The sequence below is a fragment of the Nomascus leucogenys genome, chromosome 6 (genome assembly GCF_006542625.1).
Source record: "Nomascus leucogenys isolate Asia chromosome 6, Asia_NLE_v1, whole genome shotgun sequence".
In the NCBI taxonomy this organism is placed as follows: Eukaryota; Metazoa; Chordata; class Mammalia; order Primates; family Hylobatidae; genus Nomascus; species Nomascus leucogenys.
This window is the reverse complement of record NC_044386.1, coordinates 35,038,122-35,061,602: the sequence shown is the minus strand read 5'-3', so window position 1 is coordinate 35,061,602 and position 23,481 is coordinate 35,038,122. Positions and strand designations below refer to the sequence as shown.

At 40.9% G+C, this 23,481-nt stretch overlaps 2 long non-coding RNA genes across 2 annotated transcripts in view; both read right to left on the bottom strand.

Moving 5' to 3' along the window:
- Positions 1-23,481, bottom strand: part of LOC115835381 — a 151,623-nt gene that overhangs the window by 21,349 nt on the left and 106,793 nt on the right. The gene's annotated exons all lie outside the window — the stretch shown is intronic.
- Positions 2,831-8,116, bottom strand: LOC105738670. The gene is made up of 2 exons (XR_001114513.2): positions 7,996-8,116; positions 2,831-5,273 (listed from the first exon to the last, which is right to left on the bottom strand). It is a non-coding gene; the product is annotated as an uncharacterized LOC105738670 (long non-coding RNA).

The window sequence follows — 23,481 nt, the reverse complement described above, 5'->3', positions numbered from 1 at the left end:
CTTTGTGGATGTAAGTTAAGGATCTTGAAGTGGAGAAATTACCCTGGATTGTCCAGATAGGCTCAATGGAATCACAAGTGTCCTTTAAATGTGGAAAAGAGAGGAGAATTAGTGTCAGAGTGATGCACTGTGAGAAAAACCCAACTGGCCACTATTGGCTTTAATATGGAAGGGGGCCATGAGCCAGGAAATACGGGCAAACTCTAGAAGTTGAGAATGGAAGGAAGCAGGTTCTTCCCTGGAGCCTCTAGAATAAATGCAGCCTGCCAGCCTCTTGATTTAAGTCCATTAAAGCCCATTTCAGACTTCTGACGTCCAGAACTATGAGAAAATATATTTGTGTTGTTTTAAGCTATGAAATCTACAGTAATTTGTTACAGCAGCAATAGGAAATTAATATATAAAATCTAGACATTTATTTTGTTCCTGAAACTTTTCTGATTTTTCTGAACTATAAACTTTGTTGAGATGAATGTTTGGTAAGCCAAAGGACCCTCTGAATATACTACTTAGTTTTCATAATTACATTATTTTCCTGCTTGGTCTGTACATTGGTGCTTAATAACCTGTGGTTGTAAAATCACCTATAGGTGCCATATCTGACACAGGATGTATCAGCATGAAAGCATTAAAGTCAGAGGGTTTAGGTTTCCTTAACAAGTTATTTTTATCTTATTTTATAATTCTTTATATTTATAATTCAGCAATTTGTGCAAGAGTAACAGTCCAACAATTTATTAACTACATGAACCACCACCAATAAAGAGAATGGGTGCTATCCGATAGGCTCTACCAGTGTGCACCAGATGAAAGTCAGTCCTAATCGTGAATGTCCTAACAATTATATTTCTCCTTGCATACAGACAGGGATATGGTCTAATGAATTAATCCTTGCTGATCTCAGGATAAACTGACAGGCCAACTAAGTTGAAATAATTCAGTTTGATGTATAATCAAATTGTATAAATGGTGAGAATGCTAATAAAAATAAAAAATTTTAAATCGTACTTTAGTAACTCTGTTTCTTTGGACTCTTTGTGTTATTGAATAAATACATTTGCTAATGGTTTCTTGGTGCAACTTTGCCCTGTAGTTGTGAAATGCTCATTGGTAGGTAGGTAGGTAGATAGATAGATAGGTAGATCGATAATTCAGGTTAATAAAGGTGGATCTACCTAGTAGGCTGGCTGAATTATCTGGTTTCTCATCATTACTGCAGCCAGTAGCAACCCTTAGCTTTTGCAATATCTTCCACATCTCACTCTTCAATTAGAATCTATCATATATAGCATGGCTTCATAAAAATCCCTGCCAGAACTTCTACTCAAACATAGTCAAAATAGCTGGGGAAGTGAATTCCAGAAGTCTGGACCTGATGTCAAGAATCTTTAAGGTACAAAAGAGAGAACTAAGCATTGTTGGCAGAAATACACATGTAATTGAAACTGCCATAATGGGAAACTACCTAGAGAAATAATAATCCCCAAAGGAGTTAGGTCTCATCTGTCACATTAGGGTTTCATAAATCAACTCAGACAACATAAGTAGGAATCCGATGAGTCATTTAGGAAATTAAGAACAAAGGGGAACATTTAGGCAATGGTTGGTGCCAATTCAGGGAATACCAGGGGCTACAGACACAGTGCTTGGGAACCCAGTCTCCATGGATGAGAAAAAGCCTGTCACTGCTTGGGAGAAATCTCTGCACTGGGCCAAATGCTGAGCATGGCAAACATTGCTGTTGGACTTCAGTCTAACCCCTGCCCCCACCAGAAACTCACTGGGGGCCCTAGTGGCCTTACATTGTCTCTTGGATATCCAAGACAGGGAGGTGACTTGTGTGAACCTAAACTTCTCTGACTATGCTACTTTTCCTGAAATGTTTTATCTCTCCTCTAAGTCATTGCAAATAATTAGTAGATACATAACTGCCCTTACCACCGCCAAAGTCTACTATTACCTCCTCCCATTCAATTTATTCCCCCATCAAAACCAGACAATTTCCCTAATAGCAACTCTGATCAAAAGTCACTCTCTTTTTCTAATACCTTTGAAGGATCCTCTCTGTATCTGTAACAAATTCTGAACTCCTTAACCTGGCATCCAGTGCCCCTAAGAGTTGTTCTCATCTTATCAACCATGGATTGCCATCATTTTGCTCCAAGTAAAGGGGATCTTTCTGTTTCCCCTGCATGCTTCCTGTGCCTCTCCACACCCCCTTGGAACCCTTTTGCCTCAATTGTCTTTTTCTGTATCTGCATTTTAGAGTCGTTCACGGCCCACTCTAACACCACCTTCTCCACCATTCTCCCTTCTTCCTCTACATCATTGAGAAGTTATAGTTCCTACTTTGAACTCCAATGTCAGCCACATCTCGATGGTATCACTTTCTACTGTGGTCCTTGTGCACATAGTTCACTCAAATTGATAGATTGTCAGAATAGAGGACTATCTGTGAGGTATTCCTGCATCTCCCACCTAGCAGAGTGCCTTGCTCTTAGGCGCTTAAAAGAGAGTTGCTGAAGAAAATATCCTAAGGTGTTTATTTACTATGCTATCCCACTCTAAAATTATAAACATGCATTTTCATAGGTATTTTAATTCCAGATAAAATAATTTAACCCAAAGTCATAATGTGGGACTTTTCAGAAGATGCATTTGTGAGGTATTTGGGGGAAGGTGAGAATGTTCCTCCATCAATCATAGCTTATGGCCCCCGTGTCTTCACTTACAAGCAATAGCCACCCTTGCAAAAAGTCACTTCATGACCCCTCAACACACTTCTCACCATTGAAGAAGAAGCTGGCTCCTGGAAAGGTAGCTGAAGCAGACACTGTTGGTTTATTGGCCACCGGTCATTTCTCTCTTCCTTTACTTTTTGTTCAGGTCTTCACTCCTCCTTTACATGATTCAGAGAGCAAATCTTCATTAATCTTAAGTAGCTGTTTCGTTTCTCATGTCAGTGATTGGTTCAGAAAGAAGCCTGTTTGGGAGGTTCTAAGAAGCTGTCCTTACTTATTAAAAGAGATACACAGAAAAGGCAGCCTCTCTTCTGTTGGACATCCTCTAGATGTCCTATAGATCATGTAAAGTCCAGATTTTCTATTCTATGGGTGTCAACTACTATAAAACTGTCAAATCTCATAACTTTAGACTTTACTAATTTGATATTTTCTGTAAGACTGTGGCTGAACTGAATTTCATCTTTTTTTTCAACTTTTATTTTAGACTTGGGGTACATGTGCAGGTTTGTTAAAGGGTATATCGTGTGATGCTGAGGTTTGGAGTACAATTGAACCCATCACCCAGGTAATGAGCTTACTGAGAGTAAACTTCCCAACAGGAAGTTTTTCAAACCTTGTCCCCCTCCTGCCCCCTCCTGTAGTCCCCAGTGTCTGTTTTTCCCATCTTTGTGCCAGTGTGTACCCAGTGTTTAGCTCCCACTTATAAGTGAGAATAAGCAGTATTTGGTTTTCTGTTTCTATGTTATAAATTTCATCTTTGATTAAAAGAATCTTGTAAAACCAATTCACAGTGTACGTAGCATTTTAGGAAGCATTGTTAAAAAGTGAGTTACTAAGTAGGATGATGAATAAATGGATAGATGAATGACATTATATTTTGTTCATTCATTAATTTAACTATGAATTGATGAGCCCTCTTCAGCTATAATTACCAAGTCCTATCTCTCATCCTGGAGGAATTGTGAAGAATCACTTAGAGTAAATTATGTCAAAATAACTTTGTTGATTTTAATATGCCTTCTCCCAGAATGATGGATGAGAATAACACTAAACACAATGAATCTTAATTTTATCAAGACTTTTAAGATATCTTTTAGTGTGACATTTCTTTCAATAATGCTTTTTGTACAAAACAGTCTATAATTCAGTTTTCATTAATTAACAACAAGAACAGTCTCAATCCATGACTGAGATTGGATTTCTTCTCAATAAGTCAAAATTCGTGAGATGTAAACTTAACTTTTTGGGTAAGTACAGTATAAATAACTAGACAATGTGACAATGATTGATTCTTATTTCTTAAAGGACTAGAAGGGGACAAAGGAGATAAAATGTAACTGATGAGTTTTACATGAATCATCAGATTTGGTCCATATGTCACAGTAGTTCCCTTCCTCTTCCCAGAAATGCTGTTGGTATTAATTTGGACATTATAAAGCAGCTGAGCTTTGGAAAGTCTGTACATCATAAGAGTCAGCAAATGCACAATACAGTAATCATCACATGAGTGCAGCCTATCACAGAGTAGCACTCCTGAGAAAATCAAACAGAGGGAGGGAGAGAGTCATGCTGGTGGGTCCGCCCCTTGGGTATCCTTCTTGATGGGCAACCAGCTAGTTTTAAAAATCTGGGCTCCACCGACTGGCATCAGTTGGTCAGGAGTGATTTCTTCCAATGCTGCTTCCATGACGCAAGCAAACAGACACCACTTTTGTTCCACTGTACCCACACGCCCTGAAACTCACAAATGCCTTCTCAATGGGCTGGCTCCTGGAACTGTACAGCCACCACAGCTGACTTCCTTTCTGGCAAGATGCCTCCTGGTAAACATCACTGGGTGAGCAAGAGGATGTGTGGGTCCAGAGCGCTGATATAGGGCTGTGATTCTGATTATGCCTTTGGTCATTGGTCATCATTGTCTTCAAACTGCATATTATGAACTCCAATTGTATTGGGGACTGTTAGGCATGGAGAGGAAGGCTTGTTATTTTCTATTCAGGGAACAGTTATTAGAGTTTACCATCTTCAGACTTCTATTACTATATTTTGGGAATGAAAGGAAGAAAGGATGTGGACTGGAATCTTCTGTGCCCGGAAAATAATAAGAAACTTGACTGTGGCTCAGCTGTATCATCGCCCCTGCTCTCTTGGCTGTTGTTTACAGAACTCAAATTGGAAGATAGGCATATTCCTTATCTTAGGGCAGTTTTCTCAGATGCAGATTCTGAAATGAAGGAGGGAAGTAGAGGAAGATGGAAGATGGGCAGGGAAGGGGAAAAAGCCAAGCAGGGGACTGTGGTTTATGAGAAATTTCAGAAAGGGGATGTAGGCCTGATCCTGCAGGAGAACTCCGGAGTGTGAATCATGTCTCCGAGTTTTTCCCAAAGAAGGCAATGGATCTGGGCTTTCCCTCTCCTTTGCCAGTCATTGGCTAAGGGCTGTGCAGGGAGGATGCAACCCCTTAGGCACTTCTGATTTTCAGGCTTGCAGACAAAGGGGCAGTCCTCTGAGAGAGTCACAAGGGTGAACCTAGAAACAAAATCACAGAGAAGCTAGGGGAAAGGCACACCAACATGGCAAAATGGATCTGAGGGGATGTGAGAAGAGCAGAGAAGTGGCCACTATGCTACTGGTCAGAGATGCCCATCCTTTAGCCAAAGGTTGTTCTATATAGCTGTCAATGCCTGTCTCAGGAAACTTTCAGATTATGGTTTTGTGAGAGTCACGCTAAAACCTAAATACAATAGGATTAGTACATACGTAGTGCAAATTATAGTCTATACTTGAAAACTGATGGCCAAAATACTTTAAGGAATCTTGAAAACCATTAGAATTATTGGCATTTGATTTTGTCGTTTTCTCTGCATCCCTGACCCACCAAAGTAGTCTCCTTCACTTGTTTTAGCTTGGCCAATCCTTTATATGCATAAATACATCCTCCTCCAGAAAGGCCTCTCTAATACAGTGAGATGGCAGCACTATTACCCGCACTTCTACCATTTAATGGACTCTCATGTTATTCATTTTTATATAAATATTAATTTTCCAAACAGACTGCACGATCCTTGAAGATAGGGATTTTGCCTCATCCTTCTTCTTATCCCTCCTCCTCCAGCATCCAACAGGGTGCCCTACAGTCCATCATAGCATGTGAATGAACATTTAATGATTGACAAGTAGTCAAAGTGAATGTCCAACTAGTGTTTTGTGATCATCTTCATTTCTTATACTGCTTATGAAAACTGTCGATAAGGTACTAATCAAAAACATATTTCATTGAAAAGAGACCGTTTGCAATATATGTCACCCTTTCTGTTGAATTTCAGGGACCTTGATGTTACTCAAATTTAGACAAGAATGACCAACTCATTTCAAGATAGCTATAGATATGGATATGGATATAGATATATACACATATACACATGCACCAGAAAGGCAAGAGGTGGTGCATTAGAAAGAACACGGGACTGGAATTTGGGAGATGCCAATCTCATATCAGCACTGCTCCCATCTCCTCATGAGGCCTTCCTTAGCCATTTCATACCTTTGCGCTTCAGCTGAAGGAAATATACTACATGATCTCTAAAGTCCCTTCAACCCCAAAAGTTCTACTAGTTGTGTTTTCTTTATTTATGAAGGAGTGGAATCCAAGAAGACAAATATAACCCTTGCTTCAACTCTTGCTTCCTCACCGTGCTCAATAAATATGTATTCACAATGATGTTATGCCACATGTCTAATCTTGAAGTTGACTTATGGTCCACCCAGAGGGAGGAAATATGTGAAAGGATTATAAAGGGATAACAGAAGGAGCTAACAACAGAAGACATTGTGGAAAGTTATCTATTCATTCATCAACATGTGTTTAGGACCTACTACATGAGAAATTGGGTTAGGTCCAGGAGATCTGAAGGAGGCACAGTCCTTGTTTTTATGGAACTCCTAGATTGATACTTAGAACATTTCATTCAATTGGGAGAAAATAGTGGCGGTGATTTTGCTTTTCATTGAGGTAAACCCTACCAAAAATATTTCATTATTATTAGCTCTTCTTCCATTCATATTTTGTGCATCTAACTTTCCTTCTTTCTTTCTTTCTTTCTTTCTTTCTTTCCTTCTTTCTTTCTTTCTTTCTTTTTTTTTTTTTTTTTTTTTTTTTTTGAGATGGAGTCTCGCTTCTTCGCCCAGGCTGGAATGCTATGGCCCGATCTCAGCTCACTGCAACCTCTGCCTCCTGGGTTCAAGCAATTCTCCTGCCTCAGCCTCCCAAGTAGCTGGGATTACAGGCATGTGCCAGCACTCTTGGCTAATTTTTGTATTTTTAGTAGAGACAGGGTTTCACCATGTTGGCCAAGCTGGTCCCAAACTCCTGACCTCAAGTGATCTGCCCGCCTCGGCCTCCCAAAGAGCTGAGATTACAGGTGTGAGCCACTGCACCTGGCTGACTTCCCTTCTTTCTAATATTCTAAAGAGTACTGGACTCTGATCCAGCATCCCTGGTTTCTAGTTTCGGTTCAGCCGCAAACTGTGTGATCTTAGGCAACAAGGCCAACCCCCAATGCTTAGTTACCACCTCTCTTCAAAGAGTACCGAAAACTTATTCCTCATGCCTCAAGCAATTTTTGTCAGGACATAAAGGTATTCAGGACAACAAAAAAAGTGTATAAGAACTATATTATATAAGATGATTTTATTAACTAGTCAACAATGATGTCATTCACCCATTTGAAGTTGCTTCTTCTCCCTCAAAGGGAAAAATATGAATGTTTAAATTTTTTTATACAGTAATTTATTTTGCAAGTTGCATTTTTCCTTTAGTATACAGGTTTATTTTCTGTATTTTGAAGAACAGTTAATCTAGTTGCTCATCAAATTGCTGTACAACTTTATATATTTTATTATCTCATTTCCTTATTCCAACTCAGAAAGTATGGAGATCTATTTCTACGGAATGAAGAGGGAGGATATACTAAGTTTGTTTAATAAAGACTCATGAAAAGTTATCCAAAAAAATTTCCCTTCTAGATCACAAAAGTATGATCTCCTGCAAATGGCTGAATCTGAAAGACCCACCAGATGGTCAGAAAGTCACTGAAAATGATTACTAAATCAATTCTTACTCTAGAAATCAGGAAAAGAAAGAAGACTTGAAGAAGCTCAGATTTGACAGTTCTGACATTTGGAAAATCAAGTCAGCAAAGAAAGCTGCTGTCAAAGAATGTGAACAAGGCCATTTACAATGTAACCACACCTACTCATTCAGCTCTGTATCCATTCACTCTCTCCTTCAACATTCATTGAGCATCAAGTATGTGAAAGTGATGCGCTTGGTGCTGAGCAGAAACCAGGCTCTCACCGAATGCTCTCATCACTGGTGGAATGGTCTATTAGCAAAATCGCAGAGCAGTGGAAAATATTAAAGCAAGATAACACTGAATTGAACAAAGGCGCCTTTGAAAGGCAACCTTTTAATATCAGGTTGAACAGCTCTTCCTACTTGCCCATCTGCTAACCTTTAAAAGATTCCTCTCATTGCTGATACGGCCAGTTGCCCCATGAGCACCCAGCCTGCCTTCAATAGTGCACAAAGGGCATCTTTGTTTTCCTCCCAGTGAACTCAGAGGCCAACCCAGGGAACAGTGAAACACCCAGGATGGAAATGAGGTGTCTCCGTGACAGCAGACTCCTTCTTTTGCCCCCATTTATCGAGATCAACATGACTGAGTCACCAGTAGATGAAACCAATGATTGTTTTACTCGGCCTTCCCCAGAGTCACCCCCTGAGTCAGTGGGTAAACTGGGGTAAGAACCCAGCCTTGTCCTATGAGGCTGAGCGGGTCTACTATATTTATCCAGGGTCTCATGATTCTTAGTGCTTTTGCTCTGACCTCTAATTTGCACTGTGCCTGCTATAATATCTAAACGGGAAGTTGCCAGCTAGAATGGTCATTATCCGAGAAATCTATTTAAACATGTTTATAAGGTCAAATGAAGTGGGTGGTGGATAAGCTAGACAGAAAACAACAAAAGCTTTGGCTCAGCATAGCCAGTGAGGCTAAAGCTAAAGAGGGAAGTGTTTTCATGTCGAATTTGCACATGGTAGGAAAAGGCAGTCTAAGCATAATTATATATAAATGCAGGAATGAGCAGTCAAAATATTAAAATGACCAAACGATTTCTATTTAAGAAGCTGGACAACGGAATTAACTTATGGTAAGTCAAGGGACTGTCAGTTTGAGGCAGCATGCCAGTAGAGCAGAGCCCAAGATCAAATTTTGGAAATGCTCCTAGTGTCTCCCAACCAGAGGGAAGAGCTGGGATGATCAAGAAAGATGCCCAGAATCAACCAAAAATGACCTGGGGGAGACTTCACAATGGAATAGTGAATACAATTGAACAAGAGGGAAATAAGGAGATGAGAAAAAGACCTAATATCTCTGGGAGCCCAAGCTGGGATTCTTGTATATTTAAGACTTTGAAGAACAGCTCTCTGTACCAAAGAAATCCACATCTTAGAGTTAGGAGTCAATCATTTCATTATGTGACTGACCTCCAGGCTCTGCCAAGCCATTCTTCAACATCAAAGAGGAGGGAAGAGGGGAAAAGAAACTATTGTCATATGTCTTAATGGTAGAGATATATTCCTTCTGAAATGCATCATTTGGTGACTTTGACCTTGTGTGAACATCACAGTGTACTCACACAAACCTAGATGGTATAGCCTACTATACACCTAGGATAGAAGGTATAGGAGCCTATCGCTCCTGTACTACAAACCTGTACAGCATGTTACTGTACTCAATATTGTAGGCAATTATAACACAATGGTAAGCATTTTTGAATCTAAACATAGAAAATGTACAGTAAAAATACAGTATAAAAAATTAAAAAGGGTACCCTTGTATAGGGCGCTTACCATGATTGGAGCTTGCAGGCCTGGAAGATGTTCTGGCTGAGTGAGTGAGTGAGTGGTGAGTGAATGTGAAGGCCTAGGACATTACTGTATACAACCATAGACTTTATAAACACTGGACACTTAGGCTACACTAAATTTATTTAAATTTTTTTTTCTTTTTTCAATAATAAATTACCCTTAGCTTACTGAAACTTTTTTACTTTATAAACTTTTTAATTTTTTTAACTTTTTGACTCTTTTATAATAACATTTAGCTTAAAACACGAATACATTGTACAGCTGTACAAAAATATTTTCTTTATATCTTTATAAGCTTTTTCCTATTAAATTTTTTTTCACTTTTTAAACTTTTTTGTTAAAAACTAAGACACAAATGCAAACATTAGCCTAGGCCTACAAAGGGTCAGGATCATCAATATCACTGTCTTCCACCTCCACATCTTGTCCCACTGGAAGGTCTTCAGAGGCAATAATGCATGAAGCTGTCGTCTCCTATGATAACAATGCCTTCTTCTGGAATTCCTCCTAAAGGACCTTCCTGAGGCTGTTTTATAGTTTTTTTTTTAATAAGTAAAAGGAGTACTCTAAAATAGGGATGAGAAGTATGTATAAGTCAGTAACATTGTTATTATCATTTTTAAGTATTATGTACATTTACGATGCATAATAGTTGCGCTAGACTTTCTTTTTCTTTTTTTTTTTCTTTTTGAGACAGAGTTTTGCTCTGTCACCCCGGCTGGAGTGCAGTGGCACAGTTGTGGCTCATTGTAGCCTCAAACTTCTGAGCTCAGGCGATCCTCCCATGTCAGTCTCCTGAGTAGCTGGGATTACAGACACATGCCACTGTTCCCTACTGATTTTTTTATATGAGACCACCGTCCTACATGCGGACCATCATTGGCCAAAACATCATTATGCAATGCGTGACTGTATCTCCTTATTCCTGTCCCTGAGAAACAGGGATATGAGTTGGCGAGGCTTTTGGTGGCAAAGAGAAGTGTAGCATCTGGGAATGCTTCCCACGCATTCTGCATGAGCTTGGATGCTAGTTTACAAAGATCGAGCAATTAAATAGATTCTATGCCACTGAAAGAAATCTGGTATGGCTACTGGTGGAAAATTTGATACACGTATGCATAGAGTCATTAAATCATAGAGAATAGTTAGTGTTTCTTATTTTATTAGGAATTAAATTAATTTAATGACCTCCTTTCCAAACAAAATTTACTTAGAAATGTTATTTCTTCCTGCAGCTTGATTTGGTATGGTTTGGGCTAGAACTACATACTGTTTGCCCCTGTATCTCTTCTATTCTAGCACAAACGTAAGCTCTTTTTGTTCCTTTCTTTCTGGCTCTACCATCTAGTGAAAAAGTCACTGACATAAGAAAGGAAAGGAGCAAAGAAAGAATGGGGAGTACTGGGAAAGCAGTTAGGGAAAATGGGGGCAAGTAGAAAGAAGGAAGGAAGGGAGAGGTTACAGAATGGTCAGAGAGAGAGGCAGGGCGAAAATGGATGAAAGAAGCTGTGATATGTTGAAGCAATGGATCTTCCTAGAGTGGTGCTGTTGAATACAGCAGCCACCAGCCACGTGTGGCTACTGAACACTTGAAATGTAGCTGGTCTAAATTACGGTGTGCTGTGAGTACAACATACACAGCAGATTTTGAAGATTTTGTACCCAAAAAGTTTACAAAGTATCTCCTTAACATTTTATATTGATTGCATGTTAAAATAATATTTTGGCTATATAGGGTTAAATAACTACATTATTAAAATTTATTTCACCTGTATCTTTTTAGGTTCTTAATAGGGCTACTAGAAAAATGAAGATGAGCCATGTGGCTCACGTTGTCTTTCTATTACACAGATGCTGTCCTTGATCTTATGAGAAATGATAGGATTGCATCCCCTTCTTTCCGTCATGTCTACCACACACAACTCCAGAGGTCTCAGCCCAAAAGTCAAGTTCCAACATTATCATAAGCACTTCAATAGCAATGGCAATGCCTGGCATCTCTTTTCTGAGGCAGGCAGCATATATAACAGCTTCTAGTCCTCAGGACCTAGGGGGACATGTAGGGACGTCAGGAAGTGCAATGCTCAGACACCGCCTTGGGCATTTCTGACTGAGGGCATGCCCAGCTGTCCCTCCCATCTCTCGACCCCTGCCTCAGGGTCTCTTCGCACCTTGGGAGAGTTTTCCTCCACATAGCCCCTTGTCACAGCATTTTCCCCTCCAGCCTCCAGCTACCCTTTTAAGAAATGGCCTTTTTTCTTTCCCCCAGTCATAGGTACTTTCAGTCTAGTTTTGGGTTAATCATGAACATATTTTACAATTCAGAGAACACAGTACAGTACATCAGAGGAACATGGGTCCAGCCTAGAGTAGGTTTAGGTAACTATGAACCTTTGATGATTTTACAGCAAAGCTCAGGATAATGGGAGGCTCTAGGCAGAAAGGAAATAGAGAAAGAGGAAGGAGGTAGAAATGTAGAGCAGATGCAGCTCAAAGACTTTTGGAAGGAGGTGGGCAACTTTCAACTCATTACTAAGATTTATTGAGTGTGTCCCCCCTCTCAAATGTCCCTATATGCCACAAACAGATGGAGGCTGTCCCTAGTGGTGCTGCTACCACAGATTCATCTTCCCTGTTTTTAGGGTGCCCAGACTCACAGCAGAACTCAAATAGATTTAGAATGTGAATATGAATATTGGAATGGAAGTTCTTCATGGCTACTGGAGAAGTAGCGCAAGTCATACGCCTCACCCAGGACAGGGCAGGAGCCGCATGTTGTTCTGGAAGAACTACTCATCAGCCAGAATACCCATCCTTTGCACTGGGCACCTTCTACCCATATGGTGCCTCCCATGTGGAAGCAGTGAAGGCTTGGTTAAAAAAAAAAAAAAAAACACTTCATCTCATCCCAAAGTACAGCCAACTCACCCAAGAGTTCAGATGAGCCAACGATTTATGTTGCAACTTAACCATTTCCACTGCAGCACAGATAATTCCATATCTGAGCTTAACTTTAGCAAGCCTATATTGCCTCCTAGGGTGGCTGGGCCAAATAGAGGAGGATGACTCTAGATTGCTTAGCTTGCATATCAAGGACATACTCCCCTTTGAGCCCTTTGCTATCTCTAAGAATTGGCTAGCCCAGAGAGAGGCAGTGTCTTCCCCAGGCAGAAAGGGTTTTTAATATGTAAAAAACATAATAGAGAGAAAATAACATATATAATGTAGATATATACACACTCGCACACAGTACACTGGTGCACAGCGGGGCTTGATGGAAGCTTGGTCTACGTCACTGGCCTGAATACATGTATGCGTAGGGAGGAATGATGAGTAGGGAAAGGAGGGCGTCTCCAAGTACTAGCAATTCCCACGTTGCTCTTTAGGAGAGAGTGGGGAACACCCAAACAGTGATGTTTAGCAACTGTCTGCCCACTGCGCTCTTCCTTATCTTGTATGGGAAAGGCTAACTTGAAAATAAACACTTTTGAGTTTGTTTGTTTGTTTGTTTCTAACATTGTTGACTGTTCCCTCAAAAATGTAGACTGGCCAAAAATATAAATAGATTTAAGCAGGTTTGAGATATATTCAGATGGATCCATCCGTAGCAAGACGTTCATTTCCAGAGGTGTTGAGGACACCGTCCTTGCCTTTAGTTTGCCGTGATATTGGGGAAGACCAGCTGGTCACCTGCCCCTCTTTCTCACAGACCTTAACTTTGTTGGGGGGTGTAATGTGTCCCTCTAAGAGCCAGCACCTTCTGCAGACAGAGTTCGGACCCACAAAATGTGAGCAGAAGTTTTGTGGGTGGGCCTTACAGAAGGGCAGACCTAGCAGGCCTGCATCATTTCCCTCTTTGCCCTTCCCAGATTTTCCCAGGTACCTTGGCCTTGGTATCTGTAAGCCACTGAGGCAAAACCATTAGCCACTGATCTCTGAACTTTTGGAAAGGTGAGAAAAATAAAAACTCTAATTCACGTAATCCACTGTTTGGGGCTTTTGTTACTTGTAGTTGAACACATTTCCTGATACAGATCAGGGAGATTGTCCGTGCTTTTCATAAACATCTCTGCGGCCATGACTAATGACAAAATACAGACTTATTTCTCTAGCAATTTGATGGACCAAATGAAAATTTGACTCTGCATCTTAGAAAAAAAGCAAAATGAACTACCTTTGTCTGTGGTTTTCCTTCATGTTTTTAAAGTAACCCATTACACTCTTCTTACTTTGATTGTTACTTACATTGAATTTTATTTAACAGGAATAACATTGCTCATGAAAATCACACAACAATTTCTTTTTTCTTTTTCTTTTTTCCTTTTCTTTTTTTTTTTTTTGATTTGGAGCCTCGCTCTGTTGCCCAGGCTGGAGTGTAGTGGTGCAATCTCGGCTCACTGCAACTTCTGCCTCCTGAGTTCGAGTGATTCTCCTGCTTCAGCATCCTGAGTAGCTGGGACTACAGGCGCCCACCACCACGACTGGCTAATTTTTTGTATTTTTAATAGAGACGGAGTTTCGCCATGTTGCCCAGTCTGGTTTCAAATTCCCAAACTCAGGCAATCTGCCTGCCTTGGCCTCCCAAAGTACTGGGATTACAGGCATGAGCCACTGCACTCAGCCCACAATTTCTTACATAAATCCAGGCATAAGGAAAATCTTCAGATGTCCTACGGCTTTAGAAAATATAAAGTACCTATCCTTATAAAATCATATAAGTTATTTCAACATCAATTTGGGGCTCAAAATGGGCCACTGCAATGGGCTATTTCAGGAAGCCAAATTAACTTTCAGAAAGTTTCTAGGCCAAAAGACTATGTGTAGCTAATGTGGGAACAGCCAAGACTACCATTTATCCAATCAACCAGCTGGACTACTCAGCCTGGATGGTCAGCTGTGGGCAATGAAACCCACCTGTGTCCTTTAGGGCCCCTATAAATCAGCCTCAGGTAGAATCACTCCTTAATGCAAAGGTCTCCAATAGAGATCAACTTCTTCCCTCCTCCTGGGCAGTTGAGGTCATTCTTATTAGCATGTTCACAAACAATTTCAAGGTACTTCTGAAAACGATGTCGTGCAATTTAGAGAGGTATTAAATTCATGTCCCCAGACACTGAGCAAGATTTGATTCCAGGTCTAACTCCAAAATGAAGGAAAAGAATTTTAACCTTACATTTAGCCATCTACAGGGCATCTCCGCAATGGAAATGAATAAATTTTCCACTAAATTTACCACATGTAGAAAATTCAGCCACTGCTTCTTTCTATAAACTGTCTTCAAAGACCCAACACCACTTTTCCTCTCCTAATTGCTATTATGAGGCAATAAATCTCTCTTATATGGAAATAATACAAATATAACTACATGGCATATGTAGGCCACGTGTCCTAGCAAATCCATTAAAAATGTTTCATTTATGTTTTGAGGAAAGGCACAACAGTCTTCCAAGGACACTAATCATTAATTCTGGAAACATAGGATTAATATGTGACTTAGCTCAGTACTGGAATAGTTAGTAAATATCTATCTAAGAAACATTCATTGAACAGCTATTTAGTGAGCAGCTACAATGTTAGAATTTGTATCTTCCCTGGCTAGAGTGGCATTTGTGTGTAATAATGTGAGTGATATCCAAATGGCATTTAAAAAAATGTGTCATAGTTAAGGTTTCCTAAAATTAAATACTTAATAAAAATTATTAAGCTACCAAGAAGGGTATTTTGTAACAAAAAAAGAACAATCCATTATTTTCCCTTTTACAATGTCTGTGAGATTTTCATTAAGGCTTGTTAAGCTGAAGATAATAAATACCCACCACAACTAGCTTAAGCAAATGTGTGCATCTCAGGCCAGGAAGTTTAACTGGGCCTCACAAAGAATTAGACTAGAAACTGTAAAGCTGTCAGAACCCGTCAGTTTCCCCATCTCTCTAGGAGCTCACAGCATCTTGTTTCTGCTTTCGCCTGCACATCTGTATCCTATTTTTTCTTTCCTGATTACACTTCTCTGCTCCTCCGAGCATATGACTACCAAAGGCCCAATTTTGCATTACAGTCTGGCTCAAAACTTCAGCAAGATCTGGCCAATATCTTAGATTCCTGATTCTGGATTCTGAGTCAAAAAGATTTGATTGGTTCAGCCTGGGCTGGATGTCCACCAGAGGTCCAACCAGCTTTGACTGTGAGGGAGAAGTTCCACCATAAAGATGGCACAGGAGCCCACCCTAAGGATGGGGAGAAGAGACATTCTCAGAGGATGGAGTGTGCAGGCACCTCCAAGATTTTTCTTCACTTAAACTGAACAGAAAACATTTTTAGTTGTGAGCTTTAATATAAAGAGAACAGACTAGTCCTAAACCTCACTCGACTTTGCAGAAAATCTATCAGCGCAAATGCATTTCTCTCTCCTAGTTGGAAGCAAAGTTGCAGTTCATTCTGAGTCCTGCTTGGTCCTCTGAGGCAAACTAGCATCAATGAGCATGACAGGAGTATCTGGCTTTTTCTTTTTAAGGATGTATCGGTCTTAGCTGTATTCAATTTAATTCCATGTGCTTTCTATCTGGAAGTCCCTTTGTGTATTTCTAAAGTTCTTCAGCCTGATTTTGCTCCTAGGACACATCAGCCCACATAGTTATGGGTGCCTTTGACACAATTTAGATGATTGCCTTTCCTTGGAAATCTGTCATTGCTGCCATAATATCACATAATCCTAGAAACATTGTCTCAGTTCAAGTCAAAACCAAGCACAACTAAATCTTCCTACCTTCCCCTGTTCGTCAGCAGTCTACATCTAGTTCCAGTTTTCCAGTATCATTTTTTGAAATCAACTTGCTCCTTCTCTCAACACCTTTCCTGTGGCTGATTTAAGAAACTCTCATATTGGTGATGTAGCAACATGATTTCATTTGAAGCCTTCTTCTTCCTATTTAGGAAATCATTTTACCTTTACTCTGAAGGTAAAATCAAACTTTTACCCTCAATACTCCAATTCTTACAAACTAATCCAATTTAAAAATTACAAAGCTGATGAATATTTAAAAGATATGTGGACACAGTTTATTAAATATAGCTTCCCTCCTGGACATGAAAAAAAATGATTTAACTCTTCTATTCTCATCAGACAGTATTTTTCAGACTAGGTCAATATGTGTCCACTCTAAAGATGTGACATCACTTAGGATTTCAGTTTTTCTGAGAGGAGATAATAACCTTCTCAGAATAAAATTGAGTTTACATGTGTTTATTAAAAATACTATTTCCCTAGACAGTTTTTTCAAAACACACCCACAAAGATGATCTTATTTTATCCTTATAACAATTTTTTGAATGAAGCAATACTAAGGGGAAAATGTTATCCATCCCATTTTAAAGATGAGCAAACCAAGATCTGAAATAAATAACTCTGTGACTTGGTCACAACCTTCCAAAGAAGCCTTACCCTGATCTGTAGGATGAAGGCATCAAACCATGAGCTCCCCAACATCCCATTCAGCAATAATATTTCATTTTTAATTAATCAAATTAAAATAAAATGTTGTCAGCAAAAGTCACAGTCTGGCAATAAGGCTGAGGCTAAGAAGTTAGACTCCTCTTTCAGGTTCTTCGACAAGGAGTAGGGAAACATCATGAGATGGAACAAAAATAGGTTGTTACAACTCAAGAGGATGAAGTTGCTGAATTAGAGGTTCCATGTCTAAGGTTATGACAATACCCAGAGTGAATTATAGAAGACAGTGTAAATAATTCTAAAGGTGAAGCTCAACTTTTGTTGGCAGAGTCTTAGCAACAAGTGGAATATTTGAAGCAGAACAAAAAAAAAGTTTATCTTTCAAGCTGTAAAATGATCATGTTGAAAACTTCCATCCATTTTCCAGCCAACTGACCCAAATAAAGTTGCAAATGCAGGTGGACAAGGAGCAATTTTTCAAAATGAAAAGGTTTTTATACAAGAAATGTAGTTTTCACAAAGATCCTCTTTGGATCGTGGCTTGTTGCCTTTGCCAGATTTAGCTAACATGTCAGAGGCAAAAGCCTCTAAGCTCAGCATGGAGCTGTTGAAACTTTGCCCTAAAGTGTATGCTTAAGCTACAGGGGGTGCTTACCCTCAGGGACACTGAGGTCCAAGCCCTCAGAGACATTGAGCCTCTCAGTTCAGGAAACCTGTCACCAGATAACTCACTCTCCTAGACCAGCTGTGAACTTGGCATTGCTTGGCAGGATCTTTAACCACCATTAAATAAAAACCTTGCACCAAGGTTTTAGAGCTGCCCACAGGAGCGGCTCTACCTCAAATCGACACTTGCAATTTAAAGGATCTGCCCTTGTGATTTTTTTATTTTGGGCTTACAATTGAGATGACTATTTCTTTTCTACCTATAGTGTCTTTTTAAAAAAGTAGCTTTACTTTATTTTATTTAAAGTAATTTTATACATGATAAAATTCACCCATTTAAACTATAATATAAAATTAAAATTTTTTATTATGTTCAGAGTTACACAACCATCACCATCATCTATTATTAGAACATTTTCATCACCCCCCAAAGAAATGTACCCATTAATAATCACTCTCCATCCCCACCGATCACAGCCCTAAGCATCTACTAATCTACTTTCTGTCTCTATAGATTTGCTTATTCTGGACATTTCATACAAATGGAACCATACAACATAAGGTCTTTTGTGATTGGCTTTTAAAATTAGCAAAATGTTTTCAAGGTTTCTCCATCTTGTAGCATATATCAGTACTTCATTCCTTTTTATTGCCAAATAATATTCCATGGTACAGTATATCACATCTTGTTTATCCATTCATCACTTGGCGGTCATTTAGGTTGTTTCTACTTTAGGGCTAGTATGAATAATGCTGCTATGAATATTCACATACAAGGCTTTGTGTGGACATACCTTTTCATCTATCTTGGGTAGACATCTCGGAGTAGAATTTCTGGGTTATGTGGTAAATCTGAGATTATCATTTTGAGGACCTGCCAGGCTGTTTTCCACACCACCCACACTGTTTTCCATTCCCATCAGTGATATCTGAAGGCTCCAATTTCTCCATATCCTCAAAAACACTTGTCACTGTCTGTATCGCCCATGAGATGTTAATACAAATGGCAGGGCTTGACCAGTTGCTTCTTCATCACAGTTTCAGTAGATCTGGAAGATGACCATTCATCTCTTTGATGTCCTCTCTTTGGGAGATCTTAAAGTGCCTGTTTTGTACACTCAAGGCAGATAACCCCAAACATACCTTGAAAAAATAGTCTGTCATTTTGCATGATGTGATAATATTTCATCTCCTCCACGTAGCCAGGTTTGAACCACTTACTACCTTCTTGGTCTCCTCTCTAGAGTCCCAGGATTCATAGATCCAAGTGCAGAGATAATAGCAGATAATTCAGCCAAAAGAATTTCAGATTTCCCCAAAGTGGCAGTTAACACAGAAACTCAGGATGTCATCACTACTTATCATTTTGATAATAATACTACCTGGTAATTATTTATTTTTAACCAGGATGTAATCCAAAGATTGTAAAGCCTCATTTCTCAAAATGATGTCTATGAGCCATCTGCATCAGAATCACCTGGGTGAGGGAGCGGCTTGCTGATTATCGAGACACCCTGCCCACGTCAAAGCCACCATATTGGAACATCTAGGAATGGAATAAAGGAATATGCATGTATAATGAGGGACAAGATGAGTGTGCTGTGCTGTGACACATGAGAATCTCTGCTGTCAAGCTGAAGTATGTGTCTGAGCCTTTTCTGAAGAAAAGAGTAGGAGAGTTCAGCCATATATGCCCCAGAGGTTGTTTACATGCATATCCCAGCTACGGCAGTAAGGGAGGCCAATTAGGGAAACAGCCTAGCAAGGAGGAAACAATCATTTTGTAGAGAATAGGCAGCAGTTCTCCTACTCTTCTAGAGGCAAGAACCCTGAACTTATTCGAAATGGGTCAGGGGATACACACCAGGCCTAGTTTAAGGTGTGAACCTGTTGTGCTCATTACATTGAGCTGAGCCCCTACAAGAGGACTTGAACCGTGGCTCTTTGGGTGAATGAAAATGAAAGATCCACCATGTGACACAGGGACCTGGGTGGAGAAGCCAAGGGGAGGACCGAGATGCTGGCTGATTCTACCCGGCAGGGTTGGGAAGAACCACGAGTGTTGTCCCCTCAGCTCAGCTCCTCTGGGGCCATGGAGGCAAAGGCAGGTACAGCGGTGCTGACCACCTCTGACTTGGTGAACCCCAAGGGACAATATTAGGTGGCTCCTCCTGGAGAGGGAACTCTGAGAAGGGCCACAGTTGGGGGCAGAAGCCAGCTGGGCAGCTGTTTCTAGGAGGGCAAAGTCTCCAAAGCCCTGAGCCAACAGTGGTGGCAGCAGCAATGGGAGGATGGTTATTTCTCATGTTGAAGAAGGAGCAAATTCCTTTCTCTGAATCCCACCTAAGTGATCAAAATCCCATCCCAGCAGCTGCAGCCAAGGGTAGGTTCTGAGTCCCCGGAGGGAAGAGGAGCCAGCGAGGCAACTCTGAGCTAAAATCCCACAGATGGACCGCACTGTAGCTCAGAAAGGCAAGTCCTCAAGGGATCCTAAATGGACAGCGTCAAGAGTTGGAAGCCTGGATTGAAACAAAGGAAGCAGATCCCGGTGATGATTATGAGCCCTAAACGGTGTGCACCTCCTTCCACTGGCTGGCAGTCGAGACCGCAGAGTGAGGGCTAAGAGTACAGCCAGGGTGGGGAGATTAAGCCTGGAGGTACTTCTGGGGCTGGTCCCTGTCAGGGGCTTGCTTGGGAAGAGAGACACTCGGGACTGAGTTTTTCCCAGGCTTGGCATTTTCTACCCAAGGTGTGAGTCTGAGCCTTTCCAGTTCTCTCTGGAAGGAGCTGAAAAAGACACCCGAGGGGTGGGAAAGGAATTGATTGCTGGGGTTGTGAATCACAGAAGAGCCGGCTTGGGTGACTGCCTGCCTTTTGAACTCTCCACTGGGGTTGTGGGTGTAAACCTAGTGAGTTTATTATTTGCAAGATCTTGAACACTCTCAGTACATGCTGAACACACACACTCAGACACCCACCTATAAACACACACACCAGTAATCAGATACCACAAACCACATAGATTGCCAACGATCCTCTAGAGAGAAGAGTTGATACCGATCCCTTTGAATCAGACCTGAGAGGATCATTTTTCAGCAAGAGACAAAGGGAGGGAGGCTGCATTGTCTCAGCAATGCTGGTGAGGGTTCGGATACCAAAACTATCTGGGCTGGAAACCTCGAGCGATCAGGTTCCCTAACCAAACTCGAAGTATTTCCTGGTCTGAGCTGGCCCTAAAATGCCAGAAGTGCCCTGGAGCTCCTGGCATTTTGGTATTTCCAGCAATTAGTGATGTTGAAAAATCCGTAGGGGGAAAAGAAAACGTAGGCAGTGATTTCATGAAAGAAAAAACAAACAAATGCCTATGCAAGGGTGAGAAGGTAAGCCATATTTTTACTTTAATTTGAGGAAAATGTTCAATTCTACATTTTATCTGCTCCAGATCGCTTGCTGGTATGTGGGGCAATGACGGGAAGACTGGCGTCTGTCGAGTCAAATTGTGGATCTAACTTTTATCCTCTGTCAATTAGGTATTTCAAGTTTTCAGACAGACTTAAAGTCATTAGATGGGAATCTTAATGCAAGCAGAGGCTTTCAAAGAGGCCTCTTCCTGGTGCTGCTGAGAAGGCTGAGCGAGGACACACTCCGGCGGTGACCAAGTGCTGATAACTGGAGAGGGGTGAATTTATGAAGTGAGCAGCTCATCAAAAACACAAGTCGCTCAGAATTCATCGAAGCAGGTGCGAAATGACCAGGTTTCAACAGCTGAGGTAGGATGATACTTTGTAATAAGAGAAGCCATTTCTGGGACAGGGTCGAGTGAGACCAAGATTAATCAGGGCAGGCTGCGATGAGGCCAGCGTGCCGGAGCTGGGTTAACCCAAGCAGAGATGACAGGCCGGCAGCTCACCAGCGAATGCAGGCAGAGGGCAGCCACGGGAGGCCCATGTGGACCCCAAGGGCCTCGGGAATGGCTAAAACAGAGTCGCACCCCAGCATCAGGAGGCAACACGTGCAATGCGTAGCACACTGCAGGCTTTCATTTTATTCCATAAATGAAATATTTATATATGATTGATTTATTAATGTATTTATGTTTTCCATTGAAAATACAGTTTTCAACATTTTGCAAACCAAAAATATCAGCAGACATGGAGGAGACTTTACTAATGATTTTCTGCCTCTTTCTTTCAAACGCTTGAAAAGTCAGTAATGATCCTGTGTGTCTCCTATTTCACATTTTTGGTTTCCTTAAAAGGCATTCAGAATGAAATCCAGACTCCCTTTTCCTCTTCCTCCTCCTCCTCCTCCTCCTCCTCCTCCTCCTCCTCCTCCTCCTCCTCCTCCTCCTCTTCTTCTTCTTCTTCTTCTTCTTCTTCTTCTTCTTCTTCTTCTTCTTCTTTCTTCTTCTTCTTCTTCCTCTTCTTCTTCTTTTTTAGAAGTGCACCAACCCAACAAGGCAGGTGAATTTTATTGATTGTACTTTTTGGAGTTGAGTTAGAAAAACAAAAAACATTATCTCAGGGCACACGTTCTCAGGCCAAGAGCTTGGCGAATAGGACAGCCTTTCCCAGGGTCTGCCAACACCAGAGCAGCTCGGAAATGTCTGCATCTTTGAAAGAAGGGATGCACGCATGCCACAGCCGGCCCTATGAGAAGGGCACTTGGCCAAGAAGTCCCCCTGCAGAGCCACACTCTAGAGAAACGACATCACTGAGCTGAGTGAATGTCAGTGCCAGCCTCCAGCACTGCTGAAATTGTTTGCATTGTGTTTTTAATAAACAGAAATGGTGTGAAATTCTATGGAGGAAAGAAAATGTTCCAGGTTAACTCAACTTGGGTGGTGTTCCTGAAGACCAGACATTCAAAGCAGTGCTATTTTATTCTTTATGTTTTTCTTTGACTCTGCTTTGAGAGGTCAGAGTGTCAGACAATACCAGCTACATAATTTGCAGATCCCAGTGAAAAATGAAAATGCAAGTCTCCTTGTTCAAAAATTATTAAAACTTTTGGCCAGGCATGGTGGCTTACGCCTGTAATCCCAGCACTTTGGCCAAGGCAGGTGGATCACCTGAGGTCAGGAGTTCGAGACCAGCCTGGACAACATAGTAAAACCCTGTCTCTACTAAAACTACAAGAAAACTAGCCAGGTGTGGTGGCAACATGCCTGTAATCCCAGTTACTCAGGAGGCTGAGGCAGGAGAATCACTTGAACCCAGGAGTTGGAGGTTTCAGTGGGCTGAGATTGCAGCATTGTACTCCAGCCTAGGCAACAAGAGCGAAACTCCATCTCAAAAAAAAAAAAAAAATTATTAAGACTTTTAACATGGCAACAACAGGGTATCTGCCAAGAGTGGGGCTCTTTGGAGCTTCACCTCCTGGCTTCAGGGATGCCTCTACCCTCAAATACAAAGCCTAAGGGCTATGAGGCCCCTACTTCTTCCTCCAACAAGGCAGTGCTGTGCAGGTAACTCCTTGAGCTCTGCCATCTTGCTGGAGGTTTCTCTCTTTAGCCTTTGCCAGACCGGTCAAGGAAACTGTGAGTTCTCACTGCAAAAGCTGCAAGGCTAGGGCAGCTTACTGAGCAGAGGCCATAGAAAAGACCAGGGTTTTTAGATTTTATTTCCTAAAAATAACATTTGTCATGGGATCTTTTTCTGACTATAAAAATAATACATATTTATTGAAGA